General features: G+C 47.9%; 1 long non-coding RNA gene across 2 annotated transcripts; it reads right to left on the bottom strand.

Moving 5' to 3' along the window:
• Window positions 1–10,300: 10,300 nt before the first annotated feature.
• On the bottom strand, window positions 10,301–13,858 carry LOC123185243 (uncharacterized). 2 transcript variants are annotated; one of them, XR_006493253.1, is made up of 4 exons: window positions 13,460–13,858; window positions 11,550–11,658; window positions 10,814–10,934; window positions 10,301–10,702 (listed from the first exon to the last, which is right to left on the bottom strand). It is a non-coding gene; the product is annotated as an uncharacterized lncRNA (long non-coding RNA). The 2 variants fall into 2 exon arrangements; XR_006493251.1 differs by having other exon boundaries at window positions 11,550–13,857.
• Between the last annotated feature and the right edge of the window lie 2,486 nt (window positions 13,859–16,344).

Raw genomic sequence — 16,344 nt, 5'->3', positions numbered from 1 at the left:
CTTTCGCTGATATGTGGGGCAACCGGCAACGGGGTCCACATGCCATATGCACAAATTAGAGTGCACAACTTCACGGTAGACACACCCCGGTCGTAGCGCTGTAGTAATGCCCAATGAGCTGTCAAATCACAACCCCCTTTCCAGCTTTAGCAGTAAGCTGGACGGACGAAGTGGCAATATTTCACTGGGCCTGAATCCCCTTCTCCCTCGTTTGCTTGTTCAGAGAAAACCCCCTCTCGACAATTGCATAGGGTTTTATCATGGAGAACCAGGTATGAATTCTTCATCCATCCCCGATAAACCCAAGTCCCTTGGTCGCAGGTAATCCTAGGATGGCAGCCGCCGTCGTTGATGCATTTTTCTTCCTACCGAATCTAGTGTCTTTCATTTGCAGTGCCCAAAGTGCGAGTACCCTACAGGTTTCTGCGCCCTCGGCGAGACGCCACACTTGTTCCTTATCATCCTAACACAACATTTTGAAACGCGCACATTATGTTCCTAGAATCCTCTTTTCTATCCGGGAGGGTGGGTTTTTTTTGAACATGCTGTGTTCTCATATTATTTTTCCTGCAATGTATTATTTGCTCTGCCAGAACACATGTACTCAAGATGCTCGGCCTTGCCATAACTGAATACACTAGTTTAATGGTCATAGTGAAGACAATCCATGGATATAAGTTCCGAGTTGGGTTCATGAACCAAGAAGATCGCTGCTTTTTTTATGGCCGAACTTGGATAAACTTTCTCAAGTGTTACGGACTGAAAGTTGGCGCACGAATGTTGATGGAAATAGCAGAACCTGGTCTCATCTTCACTGCGATCTTCCACCCTGACGTCGCTCCAATTGTTCATCCATGTTAGTTTTGTATCTGGTTCTTGCTTGTTGCCTCGATTACTTCTTAATCTACCTATTCTGTCTAACTAATCACAATTTAACTTTAGAAGTAGCAATGAATCTCTCACGAAGATGCTACTTCTAACTAATATTTTCTTATAATTGGTGGCACGTGTAGGTTTTTTTAGAGTTAAGCAGTCTGCTCGTTTGTTACTCTGTAATAACTCGGCTGTTACTAATGGCACTGAAGTTGACTGGATCGACATCCACAAGTTCCTACACTTTATTGATCGTCTTGAGGTCCTTGTGGGGCGTTTCAATGGTGGAAGACCACGTGGGATATGTGCGCCATTGCTGCACTCATTGAACAGGTCCAACTGTGTCGAGAAACTTATGGTACGAGCTGTTTTTCGTTATATATTTTGTTCATAAACTATTGCTTATACACAGTTTTACAGCTGTGATCTTCTTGAAACAGGAACTGCCGAGTTCTATTGTTCCTATACAGATGCCTGACCATGGTCGGGTCAGACTTGCGCTTGGTCACATAATGATGTTTATGTCGACCTACTCAATTCCCCTTGGAGGTGAAAAGATACTTATTCATGGGTGGTCTCAAATAATGAAGGCCCGTCCATCTTGGAGAATAGGACAAAAGATTATGTTCATGCTTTTCCATGGCTCTAAAGCGAATATCCTGTTTATTGACCACGTTGCGAGATGAAGCCGCTTTCAGAAGGTTGTGGATGCGCGGGGTGGCGCCTAGGCCTTGTCCTGGGGCTTGGCGGCCTCACCCTTGGTTAACTGTAGGCAAAGTAGCACTGTTCGAGGCGTGCTTTGTACGGTTGAACCTGTATAAGTACTCATACTGCTTTCAGCTTTGGTTGTTAAGTGCCCCTGCTGGTTTCAGTTAAGGTTGTTAAGTACTCCTGCTGCTTTTACAGTTTGTTGTGTTTCTTCAGTCCTGTCTTCCTCTAGCCGCCAAAACCAAACCAGCACCGGCGGGGCCGCTTGCTTCCGCCTCCCACGGCTGGCTGCGCCTCAGCGCATGCATTGCCGCCCCACCGTCTCCTAAATCGTTAACGCCGACGTCCTCCACGCGCTTTGGTGCACTCGCCGCGGCACCGCCCTCTCGTGTTGTCAACATGGTCAACAAACAACAGGAATCGACAGAAGTACGTGGAGAGGATGACAGTAGGGGCCCACCACGTCAGTGTATGGAAAAATAAAATGCTTCCTCCTAGTGTTTTCCTGACATCTGGGACCCACGACATTGTGAGCGTATATAGTCAATATACAAGAGAACAACACAAGATCGGTTGACACCTGGGACGTAGCTACTCGAGCAGTATTTTTTTTGTTTGGTATTGTTGAGACGGAGCAGGGTTTGAACTGGGTTGTGGCCCGTCTAGCCCAGGCTTATATTTTATGTTCACCATGTGACCAACCCAGCTATTTTTTCTTTGTGAAAATGAGCCCAGTTTATTTTTTCTGAAGAATACCCAATCGAGGCCTACTTATTTTCTATGCCCTGATGGGCTGCAACTCTTTCAAGACGCCTGCAAATCTTGAAAGTAATATGAAATGGGTTGTAAATATAAAAACAGATGACAAATTGGCAATTACTTTATAATTTCTGATTTTTATTACATTTTCAGATTCCTATTTCACCGGGCATTAACCTAATTTAAATATATCTTCAAAGTACTTTAAATCTGGCTGGACATTTCGGTATTAAAAATAGTTTGGAACCCACAGAAATAAGCGAAATTGGCCCTGGCCAACCAAAAAAAACGACTGCAATAAATTGCATAAGAAGTTGCCATGAGCTATATATAAATTATCAAAAAAAGAGGGAGTGGTCTGACCTGTGGGCCTGTTTAGTTGACGCGTATGCAAGATTTTTTTAGTTATTATATACGTCAACAAACGATTCTAGCAGACGTAACCGTTGGATGTCAATCCAACGGCCGTTGTGTTTCTTCAATCTTTGATCTTCTTGCTCCAGCCGCCAAAGCAGCGCTGGCGGGACCGCCTACTCCCGCCTCCCGTGGCCGGCTGTGCTGCCGCGCAGGCCTCAGCGCACCCTACTACTCCCACCGCTGGCCAGGGCATCCCTCTACTCACCCACACCCCTGTTATTCTACGGCGACGGCAACCTCACACCGCAGCCGAACCGGTGAACGCTCGTACTCCTCTCCGCGTGGGCATCCACTGCTGTGTCTTCCCCTGCTCCGCGTCGTCCCCTTCCTATGCCTTGCTATCGTCCACCGCCGTGGTGCCCTCGGTGCGGCGTGGTCAATGTGGTCAACGACCGACTTCCATCGGAAGAGTACTGTACGTGGAGAGGCTGATAGCTGGGTCCACGGCATCCTCAAGGAAGTGCCTCCTTATTACGCGGAAAATAATTATTCCTCCACCTGACAGCGGGGACCCACCGGACGGGCCACCAGTATTTTGCGAAAAAAATCGTATCCCCCTGACTGCTGGGACCCACCGGATGGGCCACCGTATTTCGTGAAAAAAATGTTCCCCCTGCTGTCAGCTCGGACCCACTGGAAGTGCCTCCTTATTACGCACAAAAAAATGAATACTCCCCCGGCTAGCTGGGACCCACCTTGGTGGGAGGCTGACTTGTGGGCCTACTAAGTTGACGGGGACGAAGGGCTTTGTCAACTTAGTCAATATGAACGATTCTAGCTCCAGTGACCGTACGGTGTCCATCCAATGGCCGTAGTGCTTCTTCAACCTCTGGTCTTCTTGCTCCAGTCGCCCAAAGCAGCGCCGGTCGTGCCGCATGCTCCTGCCTCCCATGGCTGGCTGTGCTGCCGCAGAGGCCTCACCGCCCCCTACTATTCCCACCGCTGGCCAGGCCCTGCGGCGACGACAACCTCACACCGCAGCCGAACCAGTGAACCCTCGTACTCCTCTCCGCGCGGGCTTCCACTGTCGCGTCTTCCATGGCTCCGCATCGTCCCCTTCCTAGGCCTCGCCGTTGTCCACCGCTGTGGTGCTCTCGGTGCAGCGTGGTCAATTTGGTCAACGACCGACTTCCATCGGAAGAGTACTGTGCGTGGAGACGCTGACAGCTGGGTCCACAACCGTAGCAAGGAAGTGCCTCCTTATTACGCGCAAAAAAAATTATTCCTCCACCTGACAGCGGGGACCCACCGAACGGGCCACCTGTATTTGCGAAAAAAATCGTTTCCCCTGACTGCTGGGACCCACCGGACGGGCCACCGTATTTCGCGAAAAAACGTTCCCCCCGCTGTCAGCTCGGACCCACCGGAAGTGGCTCCTTATTACGCACAAAAAATGAATACTCCCCCGGCTAGCTGGGACCCACCTTGGTGGGAGGCTGACTTGTGGGCCTACTAAGTTGACGGGGACGAAGGGCTTTGTCAACTTAGTCAATATGAACGATTCTAGCTCCAGTGACCGTACGATGTCCATCCAACGGCCGTAGTGCTTCTTCAACCTCTGGTCTTCTTGCTCCAGCCGCCCAAAGCAGCGCCGGTCGTGCCGCATGCTCCTGCCTCCCGTGGCCGGCCATGCTGCCGCGGAGGCCTCACCGCCCCCTACTATTCCCACCATTGGCCAGACCCTGCGGTGATGGCAGCCTGACACCGCAGCCGAACCAGTGAACCCTCGTACTCCTCTCCGCGCGGGCTTCCACTGCCGCGTCTTCCCTGGCTCCGCGTCGTCCCCTTCCTAGGCCTCGCCATCATCCACCGCCGTGGTGCTCTCGGTGTGGCATGGTCAATGTGGCCAATGACCGACTTCCATCGGAAGAGCACTGTGCATGGAGACGCTGACAGCTGGGTCCACAGCCGCAACAAGGAAGTGCCTCCTTATTACGCGCAAAATAATTATTCCTCCACCTGTCAGCGGGGACCCACCAGACGGGCCACCAGTATTTGCAAAAAAAATCGTTTCCCCTGACTGCTAGGACCCACCAGCTACATCTTCGCACGCAAGGTAGTGCCTGACAGTCGGGACCCACCTGGTCGAAGCGTACATAGCGTTGTCATTCTGGTCGCGAATGTGTACGTACATATATACTGGTCGATGTAGAGGCGTGCACGTGTCGTTGTAGAGGCGCGCACGTAGCATGTACACGTACGTATAGCGGGCAGGGTGCAAGAAAGAAAATAGGCCACGTATGTGTACATACGGGCGGGGTCTCGAACGCCTACTCACGCATACGTACGGCCATGGCTCATGTACATGGCTGGGTCGAAACGGAGAAACAACATCGTCGTCGTGTTCATGGGGAGGCAACGAAATGCGTCGTGTTCATGGGGAGGCAACGGAATGCGTCGTGTTCATGGGGAGGCAACGGAATGCGTTGTGTTCATTGGGAGGGCCTGGACGGAATAGGCGATGGAAACGAGGCCTGGCGTATTGCAGAACGGAGGAAACGACCTTGTGTTCAACCGGTCACGTTCGAAATGGGATCCTGTTGATCGGGAGGGGTCTGGCATACCGCAAAACGGAGGAAACAGACCTCCTACGGTCGAAACGGGGGTCCTGTTGATCGGGAGGGGCGTGGCGTACCGCAAAACGGATGAAATGGACTTGTGTTGGAGCGCTACGGTCGAAACGGGGGTCCTGTTCATCGGGAGGGGTGTGGCGTACCGCAAAACAGGACTCCACGGGATACTGTTCATCTCCACCGTCGCCCCCCTCCAGCCTCCACGAGCTACTGTTCATCCACCGTCGACCTTCTCCAGCCTCCACCTACAACTGTTCATCCACGGGCTCCTGTTCATCCAGCCTCCACCGCGCGCTACTCCACCGGCTACTGTTCAACCAGCCCTCTCCATGGGCTCCTGTTCAACCACCCCTCCACGGGCTACTGTTCATCCTGCCCTCCACCATCTACTGTTCATCCTGCCCTCCACGGGGTGGTCCTGTTCATCTAGCCCTCCACAGGGTCCTGTTCATCCAGCCCCAACCGGCTCGATCGATCGGGGTCCTATTCATCCAGAGGCAACACCACGGGGTCCTGTTCATCCACCCCCACCAGGAACTGCTCATCCACCCCCCGCAATGCTCATTGTTCATCCAGAGGTAGCATCGATCGGTTTCAGTTAGCAGCAGTAGCGAAGGAATCGCTCGATCGGGTTCAGTTAACAGCCATCGATCGATCGCTCGGGTTCAGTAACGCGTAGCCTGCAGTGCATTCGCTCGGGTTCAGTTAGAGCCCAACGCCTCGCTCGGGTTCAGTTAGATCCAACGCCTCGCACGCACACACGTACGTGTACGAGAGAAGCGCACATCGCTCGGCCCCCGACCTCCCACCATAACCGGGAACTCCCCGAAATTTTCCTCGCCCTCGCTTCTACCATGATTTTTTCCGTCATGGACGGCCCAAAGAATGTCATGCAGCTGCGTCTCCGGCCCGCCCAGGACGAAAAGCCCATTTTCTGTCATGATTTTTTGTCATAGAAGTAGGAGCCCACCACATCTATGATGATACCGGGTTTTGTCACAATTATCGTCATAGAAGTGTCATATGTATGACAAATTTTTTTTCGTTCGGCCCAAAATGTCACGGATGTGTCTTTTTTTTGTAGTGTTACTGAACATGAGCCAAAAAGGCACAGAAGATATGATGGCACCCATGTAAACATAGCAAGTTTTATAAACAGATTCAGACTTAGAAGAAAAACAGAGCATGGCATAAACAGATTCATGATAGCAACTTTGCAAGCTCATGCCACTCACCACAAAGCATTAAATGACAAAATAAGCATACAAATAGCAAGATGGCATGGTCATGAAGCTAACCATGGCAAGAGCAAGTTCATAGGATGCATGGATCACTTGAAACAACCATGACAATATTGATTAACATGTTAACAATCTGCTAGGAATAATTTATAGCGAAAGTAGAGCATGCAAATGACATGCTAGAGCACTCCATAATTGCAACCAGGGGCATCAAACGGCCTCCAAATGGAACGAAATTTGACAGGCAGTCTACCGATGATGTACCAAGGCCACTTGGAAAATCTCGGCCCATTCCGAGAACATTTTACTCCCGCTCACGAAAAGAGACAAGAGGGGTGCGCCGAGTGCGTGTGGGAGTGTCGGATTGCGAAACGGACAACGGGGAAAGAGATCGGATGCATGAGACGAACACAAATGCAAATGCGACACACATGATGACATGATATGAAATGCATGACATGAACAAAATGCAAACAAAAATGAAAACCCAACCACGAAGGGAATCTCATAACATAAAGCCGAAAATGGCAAGAGTCGGAGTTATAATTAAGGAAAGTTACATCCGAGGTGTCACAACTTCGTTCCCGTCTCCAGTCACGACGACATCGCTACTCCCAGCAGCCACGCGTGAGCTCGTCGCCGACCTCGTTTGTCCTGCTACAAAAGCTATCAATTCGATTCAGTCGTTTCGGAAGCATGACTTGGACTTCTCGCCACACACAAGCCACAAGGACCTGGGGCATGGCCGATGTCGTGGCCATCATTGCGGGCAACTCATATTGCAGAGGGAATGGAGACTCGACCCATTCTGTGGCCTTCGTTTACAATCGATGTGCCATCAGAGGTCTATCATTCTAGTGTTGCCCATTGGAACCTCTCGGTGACTACTTCTGTTCATGGCCTTCATACATGGACATTCAGGGCACATCCATTTCAGTTTGCCCAAGTGCTTGACATGGGTTTGACTAGTAGTAGCTTTCCAATGGAATCATGTCATGTTGGAGATCTTGTCGGCAATCATCATGGACACTGCATACAGAAGAAATTTTCTGGTGATCCAAAGCTCGCGAGAGAATCCTGGAGGTATCTACAAATTGTACAGCGGAAACCATGTCAGCCTGAGCAGGAATGGAGGTTATCTATTTCAACTAAGCTACAAGGTTATGACATACCAGGCGCAGACCGTGAGCTCCAAACAAAGGCATAACCACAATTCGAGTTCAGTCAAGAGACAACACAGCTGAAGCATCTGTGGCCATCATTGTCATGCAATTGCCGAGCAGTATAGGTTTTGAGCATGTCAGTGTTGTATCTCTCGAGTGTGCAGTTGAAACTATCTTCCTCTAAGAAGGCCTTTTCTGCATTTCGTGCCCGAGATGTACATCCGAGGTTTGGGTTCAGTCAAAATGTTTAGCTGAAGCTACAATAGTTTGCCTACGATTGTCGAGCAATGATGATGCGGTGCTTGGTTTTACTATCTCCTGCTGACATTGATTATGACTTGTGGCGTTGACCAGATCAAAATGAAAATTGTGGTGTGCTTGTGAAGTTCGGAATATTGCATATTTTTTAGCCCCTTCCGTCAACCCGCAACCATGGCCTTCCTACAGACTATCACCAATTCCTCTAGCTAGCATATCTGAACAATGGATATTTAACTATGACAAACATGTTGTTGTATCTATTATTCCAGGGCATGAGAAATTGCACAGGGCCATGCTTGCCCAGGAGAATGTTAGTGCATTGATCATTTTTGAGTCGAAGGGAAATTAAGTTTTGATCTGAAGTGGACTATCTTGAGGAGCTATGTTCAATTTGGTCTGACTGCCACCATACTGCAATTATTTACTTGAGGGAAGAGGGAATTATGAAGAGAAAGATTACCACCGTGCAAGCAACTTCTAAGGGAGTGGGAATGCAGGCAACAAGAAGGCTCTGTGTCCCTAGACCACCTGCCAAACCTCCTGAAGATTATGATAAGTGCATCCTTCTTTTCGTAAGAATGCAGACTATCACTACAACATCATCTCCAAGCTATGTGCTGACCACGTTGAAGCCACTGTTTGAGATGCTACATCTGCCGTTGCAAGGAAACTGCGGTGCACTGTCTGATTCTTCACGTTGTCCTCTGCATTCATAGTTGGGTAGTTTTTCCTTGCTTAAATGCACAAAAGTACTATATTTCATAGACTTTGCCAGCGGAAGTCGACATATGTCCTAGATACATTTTCAAGCTTGTCATAGTGGCAGTCGGACAGTGACTCGGGAAACATCTTCTATTGGCACATTGCATACAAATGCAGGTTGTATGGCCTATCTGAATCTTATCAACATTACTTTGAGGTGTTCAGAAGCAATACATGGGGTGCAGGTGACCTACAAAAGCGTACAACCTTGTATATCATATATGGTGCAACAACTAGTAAGTGTTGAATACCTTACCTATGGTCTTGACCACTGTGAAATTTATTTGGAGAAGTTTGCACTGCTGTGGAAGATGAAGAAACATGGTTCAAATAATCCAGTTGTTACTGTCACTTCTTCTTTCAGACATAGAAGCAACATTTGTTCTGTTCAGAACGTCCTATTACTTACCTGGGTGGATTACTTGGAAGCTTGCTCTGTCCTAGCACGTTTGAATCTGGATACTCATTAGTGCAGGGGAACAAGCGTTGAGCCCAGTACAGTTGATGTGTATCAAGCTGGACATCAGTCCTATGAGCCCCATTCGGATTATCATCTCTTTTATGCTATCGAGTTGTTGGGGCCTCACTGGGGCATCTACCAGCTGGTAACACCTTAGGATCTTGGATGAATTGCATTGTGGCTGTTATTGAAATGGACTCAACAAACTATTCTTCAAGGAGGGTGAGGTGTCATCGCTATCACTGACGGCTTCCTGCAAGGCTCCGTCGACCACAACTGCCCCGGCTTCGACAATGACAACTTTGGCATCTCATTTGATTGGGTCGCCACCGGCCACGGCCACTACAACCCTGTCATTCAAGTCAACCCCGATTTCGGCTACCACCACTACTTCAAGGTAGTCAAGGAACATCGAGTGCAGTGGGATCCAGACGGCCCTTGGTGGTTTCGGCTTGGGGGCAAGCCGAATTTTAAGGAGGGGGAATATTAGGAGCCCTCCTAGCATGTACGCACATGGGCTTGCCCACTGGGCCGCTCATGGACCTGGCCCGCCCACTACCCCGTCGCTGCAGCTACAAGTACCAGATCGAAGGCAAGGAGCAAACCATCCAAGGGATCACCGAACGAACCGGCGGCGGCTACCTCCTTCCCTTTCCTCTGTTCTTCCCCTACCTTGTTTCCCTCTGTTCCTGTAATCAAATTCGCATCGAAGCTTGTATCCCAAACTAGTGAGAGATCCACTACTAGGGAAAATGCTACTAGCAGCGCGGGTAAAATGGCTACTAGTAGCGCGGGTACTCGCGCTACTAGTATCGCGCTATAGCTAAAAATTAGTAGTAGCGTGGGTCGAACCCGCGCTACTACTAACTTTGTTAGTAGCAGCGAGGGTTCAATACGCGCTACTACTATTATGAACCGCGCTACTACTAATGAAATAGTAGTAGCGTGTCTATAGTCCCAACGCTACTAGTATCCTAAATACTAGTAGCACACCATTTTAACCCCACGCCACTACTAACTTATTAGGAATTAAAAAAAATCAACCAAATTCATTCTATCACACAGTTGTTGTATCTTCTCCAGTTCCTCATTATAGCAGCAACTCATGTATAATTTCATTCTATTGCACAGTTACATAAGCAACTACATTCCTCCTTGTAGGAGCAACTCATGTATAATTCCATTCTATCTCACAGTTACATAAGCAACTACCTACGTAAGTTGTTATGGCCCGATCCGAAAATTGGACCACTCATCAATGTGCGGCGCCTTCCCGGCCTGATCTCGTGGCCTGCAGCTGCGATGAAACACATTGGATAGCCTCGAAGAGCCACACCTGACTAACGACAGCCTCCGCCTTGAGTTGCGACGCAGTCACGTCCTCACTCTGGCACTCAGCTCCAACTGGACCGGTCGATGTCGTCCTTGTGCCTCGCCACCAGCGGATGGAGGAAGCCATCGTACACGTGCCCCGCTCCCCGCACTCTGAAACCCAAACATCATTAAGATTCAGATTCAGAATTGGCCACATATCGAATCAAATATATCTGAATGTTGATCATCTCTCGGGCTCGGGGTGTCTGGTCGAGTTCTTACCCGTGTGCTGGGGTAACAGAGGTAGAGAACGAGCAGCAGCTTCGCTTCTCTGTACGTCGGCAGCCACGACACCGTCCAGTCCACGAACCTCTCGACGACCGTCATCATCGCTACCAGAACCCTGCAGCATTACAAACAAAGGTTCAGAAACTTCAGATTCTTTAGAAGAATGGCATGAAAAAACAATGCGGTAAATGTAGATGCCAATGTGCAACTTTTTTTCCAGAGATTCTTATTTAAGCCGTAATGCACAATTGAAGCTATAAGCTATTTCCTAGTAGTGAAAAGTGTAGAGAATAGTTATATAAGAACGCGTATAGATTTGACAAGTGCATAGAAAAACATAAAGCCCAAAAGAAACACAGAATCAGGCAAATCATGCAACCACATAATCAGGTTAACTTCTATTTACTCACAAATCAAATGACATCAAAATCAACATACTGGCATTGGTCCTCGACACAATGGGTGCGAAAGAGGCTGACTAAGATCATAAAAAATAATATAAGAAGGACCAAGACAATCATATTTCAGTCCAGACATACACGAGGACATATCATAAGGCACATACAAAGTAGCAATGAATAGATAAGACATGCTGGATCGGTTTTCCTCAGTTAAATATAGTAACTGTTATGGAAGCAGTCATAGTGTACATTTTACACTAAAGCAATCATTTCTTTCAGCTTGAAACAGAGACACCCCAAAAAGGAGGAAGTATCAGGCACACATTTACCTTGTCAGAAATCAGATACTCGGCATGCAAGCAATATGAACAATTTCCTTATCAATGCCAAGTTCCTGCCCACCAAACTGGTTGCATGGGAAAGCAAAGATCTCAAAACCTGTAGTCCCATAAAATTGTTAGCATAACATATCATAACTCAAAATCAAGGACTAATCATATGCAGATAGATCATCCCCTAGTCCTTGTACTTCTCGTAAGTTGCATGTAACAAAACGCAATTGGTCAGAATCGAACCAAAACCACACGTGTTGCACGATGGCGTCGAAAGCTCACTTAATGGATCACCAAATGTGAAATCCCTATAGACTTGGATGTAAATGTAATCATTTCTAATTACCTATTTCTAAAGTCCAAGACACATGACATCCATTATGAATTCAGAAACCATAACATCAGTTTTTTTCTTCTGAAGTGCACATCTTTCACTTATTTGCATGTAGCAGCTGCCATGTGTCCATTGTGAATTCAGAAACTATAACATCAGTTTGATTGTTTTTTTGCCATGACAAAAATATTAAATAAGATACAATACAGGTTCATCTCCTCAACCTGAGTATAATTCAGAGATGTCACAAAATTTGAACTGATAATTTGATGACAAGAGTACTCCATCAGTATCACAATTCAGAGATACTCCAGTGATTCAATAGATGCACTGATGGAGTATTTACTGCAAATAATTCAAGACAAGAGTAATTCAAGATATTTGTTGCCAATGATTCAAGCGATAATCCATTAGTATTTGTTCAAATTATTGTACGGTGTACAGACTTGCTACTAAATTTGGCAGAATTTTCAGTGCAAAATACTCCCTGTAAAACTGTATATCAACACTCCCAAATGCCAAAATTCAGAATGTGTGTATACGGAAGAATGCCAAAATGCCAAAATGGAGTACATAAATATGCCAATATGATAAGAGTAGAAGAATGCCAAATGTGTGTATACAGAAAGAATGCCAAATGGGGTAAAACTGTAGTTCTTGATTCCTTTTCAAAATTTTAGAAAGGTACTCCAACAATTTGCATCATAATGGAGTACTTACTTTGCTTAAGAGGAAAGGAGACCCCTGTTTCATGCTTAATATTCACAGCCCATGGCTCCATGGCCAGGAGAGAACCTGAAGCTACCCTTGTGTGTGTGCGCGCGCTCCAAGTGCAAACAAGTGCAAGCAAGAAGAGTAGTGCACTACTGATGCAAGCAAGTAGTATACACCAAATTTTAATTAACCGAAAAGCTCAAACAAGAGCAGTGCACTACTCTACTCCAGGAACTCCAGGAAATTGATAGGGGTAGCAAGTTAACAGGAAATTGACAGTAGGGCTACTACAGGAACTCCAGAAACTTGACAATAAACTTGCACATTCTTTACTTTAAGTGATGTACTCCTAAATCAGCTTGCATCAGCTACTGCAATACTTTAACGAGTACAAATACTGAATTCTGAGACAGTACAAATCTTACTGAATTTCAGAGCTCAAGTACAGTACAAATCTTACTAAATTTTGAGACAGTACAAATTTCAGAGTTCAAATACTCCATCCATTAACTTCAGAGATCAGAGTACAATACAAATCTTACTGAATTTCAGAGGTGGACTTCTTAGATTTTGAGACAGTACACATCTTACTGAATTTTACTCCTAATACATCCACTAACTAATCTGGATCTGATCCACTAACTAATCCTACTCCATCCAGCCTCACTAACGCATCCACTAACTAATCCTACTCCATCCAGCCTCACTAACACATCCACTAACTAATCCTACTCCATCCAGCCTCACAAACGCATCCACTAACTAATCCTACTCCATCATTCATCCAGCCTCTGGAGTACAGTCAAGCTGAAGTACAAGAAGAATCCATTCATTAGAGCAAGCTCAAGCATCAACAAACCTCACGGCGTCGGCGTCGTCATGGTCGGGGAAGTCCAGCTCATGGCGGCGTCCAGATGAGGCTCCAGCTCCTCATCACGATGACATCCAGATGCGGCTCCAACTACTCCCGCTCGGGCTCCAGCTCCTCACGCCGCCGGCTCCAGTCCCACGCCGACGCTGATGCCGCGGGGGAGGAGGCCGCGGTGCAGTGGTATGCCGTAGCGGAGGAGGAGTTGGCGCCGCGGAGGGCGGGCACGTGCGCGGGGGAGGGGGGCAGGGGCGGGCAGCGGCGTGAGACGGGGAGCGGCAGGCGCGCGGCCGCCGGCGTGGCGCATGCGGCGGGGGGCATGGGGGCGGACGGACGGAGAAGAGGAGGTGGAAGGGAGGCCGGCGGCGAGTGGGTTGGGAGAGGAGAGGAGGTTGGGGATCTGGACCAGGTTGCGTGGTTTTTTTAGACAGACGGGGGGTGGGTGGTGTGGGACGGTTGGTGGGGTGGGAGTGTGGATCAGGCCGGGGTGGACACGCTTAGTAGTAGCATGGGGGTTTTACCTGCGCTACTACTATTTACTTAGTAGTAGCGCCAGTTTTATACCCCTCGCTACTACTATAGCCTATCCGAGGGCATTGTTGGAGACCATTTAGTAGCAGCGCGGGTTTATACCCCTCGCTACTACTATCAACTTAGTAGTAGCGCGGTTTTTACACCCCTCGCTACTACTAATTAGCAGTAGCATCCATTTTTAAACCACGCTACTGATAAACTTCTGTGTATAAGATTTTCCCTAGTAGTGATCGTAGTAGATCGAGTGATCCCCAACCTGTCCCTTACATGTGATGTGTGAGGGAGGTATTGGTCACTTAGCTTTGGCGGCCAAATTCACTATTCTGACCCTTCTGTCAAACTTTAGCATGATTTGATCCCGTTTTGAAATCTTTTTTGAATCTGACCCTTTTTCTACCATCATCGTTCTTGGTGGTAGGTTTACACTACCTACCGCCAAAATCAATGACGGGAGGCTTTGTTCTATGTTTAAACAGACGTTTGCTAACTGCGCGAAGCCTACCGCCATAGCCGGTGGCGGTAGCTAGTTGTGGCTTAACGGCAGGCGTAGTGGCGGTAGACTTCCATCGATTGCAAGTGTATGTCATTGTATGCATGCAATACAGAGCACTCCATCACCTTGTTGTGTGCACGCACGTAGCCTCACTATGTAAGCAGCAATGCATGCACATACTATGTATCTAAATACGTACACCGGTCGGCCGCAGATACATATGTAATATTTTCGTCTCCTCCATACACGGGTATTCAGAATGTATGCGTATGTGGCCAGCTTGTGCGGTTATTTGGATATGCATTTTTATTTGTTGCAGACTTGGCCTTCAACAAGTACAAGTATTTGTATGTAATCCAGAAAAATAAAGCAATCCAAACTTAGTAAAAAGTGGAAGTGGTTACAGGTAAATCGACCCATTTTCCAAATCGGGTCGGTTAATTCATGCTAGACGTCGAATGTAGATCTAACAGCCCGTGGCCCTTCTTCTTCCTCCTCCCAGCGTTCCACTGGCCGAACCGCCGGCCACCACCACCCGCGGTCGGCGGCGCTCCCGCACCGCCTCGCCGCCCTCCCTGGAACCACCCTCCCACTGGTCATTCGCCGCCCTCGGCCATCCCTCTAGGCCCCCCGCATCGAGTTTTTTCTTCAGTGAAGCCCCACACCACCGCTCCCACCCTCCACCCTAGGATAGATAATGGGGCCCAGCGAGCTTCTTCCTCCCCTCCAGCCGTTCTTTCTTCAACCAAAATCGATTGACCCAAATTCAAAATTTAGGCGATTGACATGTAGCTATTGTAAAAAAGTAAACACCTTTGACATGCATGTACTTGCAAGCTAATCAATAAATCAACTAGTGCATGCATGTAGTACTACATATACTTCCATGATTAAAATGTATGTGCATGTACATATAAGAGCATTTGCAACCACGAACACTAAATCTGGCCTCACAAACGGCCCGCGGACGCGACCGGGTGCAGTCGCGAACAGTGTCCTCCTCTTCCTCCAGATCCGCCGCATTGGGAGGTAGGCCCATGGTGATCTGGGCTTCGGCCTTACCCGGATCTACTCAAGGAGCTAGAACCGCGCATCGGTGTTAGATAAGGGTAGCTCCTAACCCATCAGCGTGGTGGCATGACTTCTTGATTGTGGTGGCGGCCGGCGAGCAGCGACGAGTGAAATGTGGAGGTGGACGGGAGGGGAGAACACTAGTAGAAAAATGGCCATTTGTCCCGGTTCCTAAGTGCCTTGTGTCCCGATTTTGGAACCGGGACTAAAAGGTCGTTACTAATGCCTTTGGCCTTTAGTCCCGGTTCTTACACGAACCGGGACAGATGGGCCTCCATGTGGCCGCTGCGGCCAGCCCAGGCTGGGGGGGGGGGCTTTGGTCCCGGTTGGTGACATCAACCGGGACCAAAAGGCGAGTTGAGGTTTTTTTGAAAGGGGCTGGTTTAGGGGTTTTGGGGGTTAATTTAGGTTGTTATTAGCTAGCTAATAGAGAGAAGTGTCCTCTCTTATATCTCAGTGCTTGGTTTACCAACGCTACTGCTGTGCCTAAACATGGCTTATATTGAAGTGAAGGCAACATGTGGTGCATGTCGAAAGTAATACTAATCCTAACTTGATCAAGTTTGGATTGTACTACTTTCGACATGCACTACATTTATGTTGCCTTCACTTCAATCCAATCCATGTTCATTTCACCCGCTGATATATAATAACTCTTCATGCTCGCATCATGCATCATCATATATAATAACAAGTCTACTAATCATCATCATACAACTTGCGATCATATATAATAACAAGTCTACTAATCATCATCATGCATGTACTCGTTATTAAT

This window comes from Triticum aestivum, chromosome 2A, assembly GCF_018294505.1.
Source record: "Triticum aestivum cultivar Chinese Spring chromosome 2A, IWGSC CS RefSeq v2.1, whole genome shotgun sequence".
NCBI classification, from domain to species: Eukaryota; Viridiplantae; Streptophyta; class Magnoliopsida; order Poales; family Poaceae; genus Triticum; species Triticum aestivum.
Note: the sequence above shows the minus strand (reverse complement) of the source record. Positions and strands in the feature narration are given on the sequence as shown.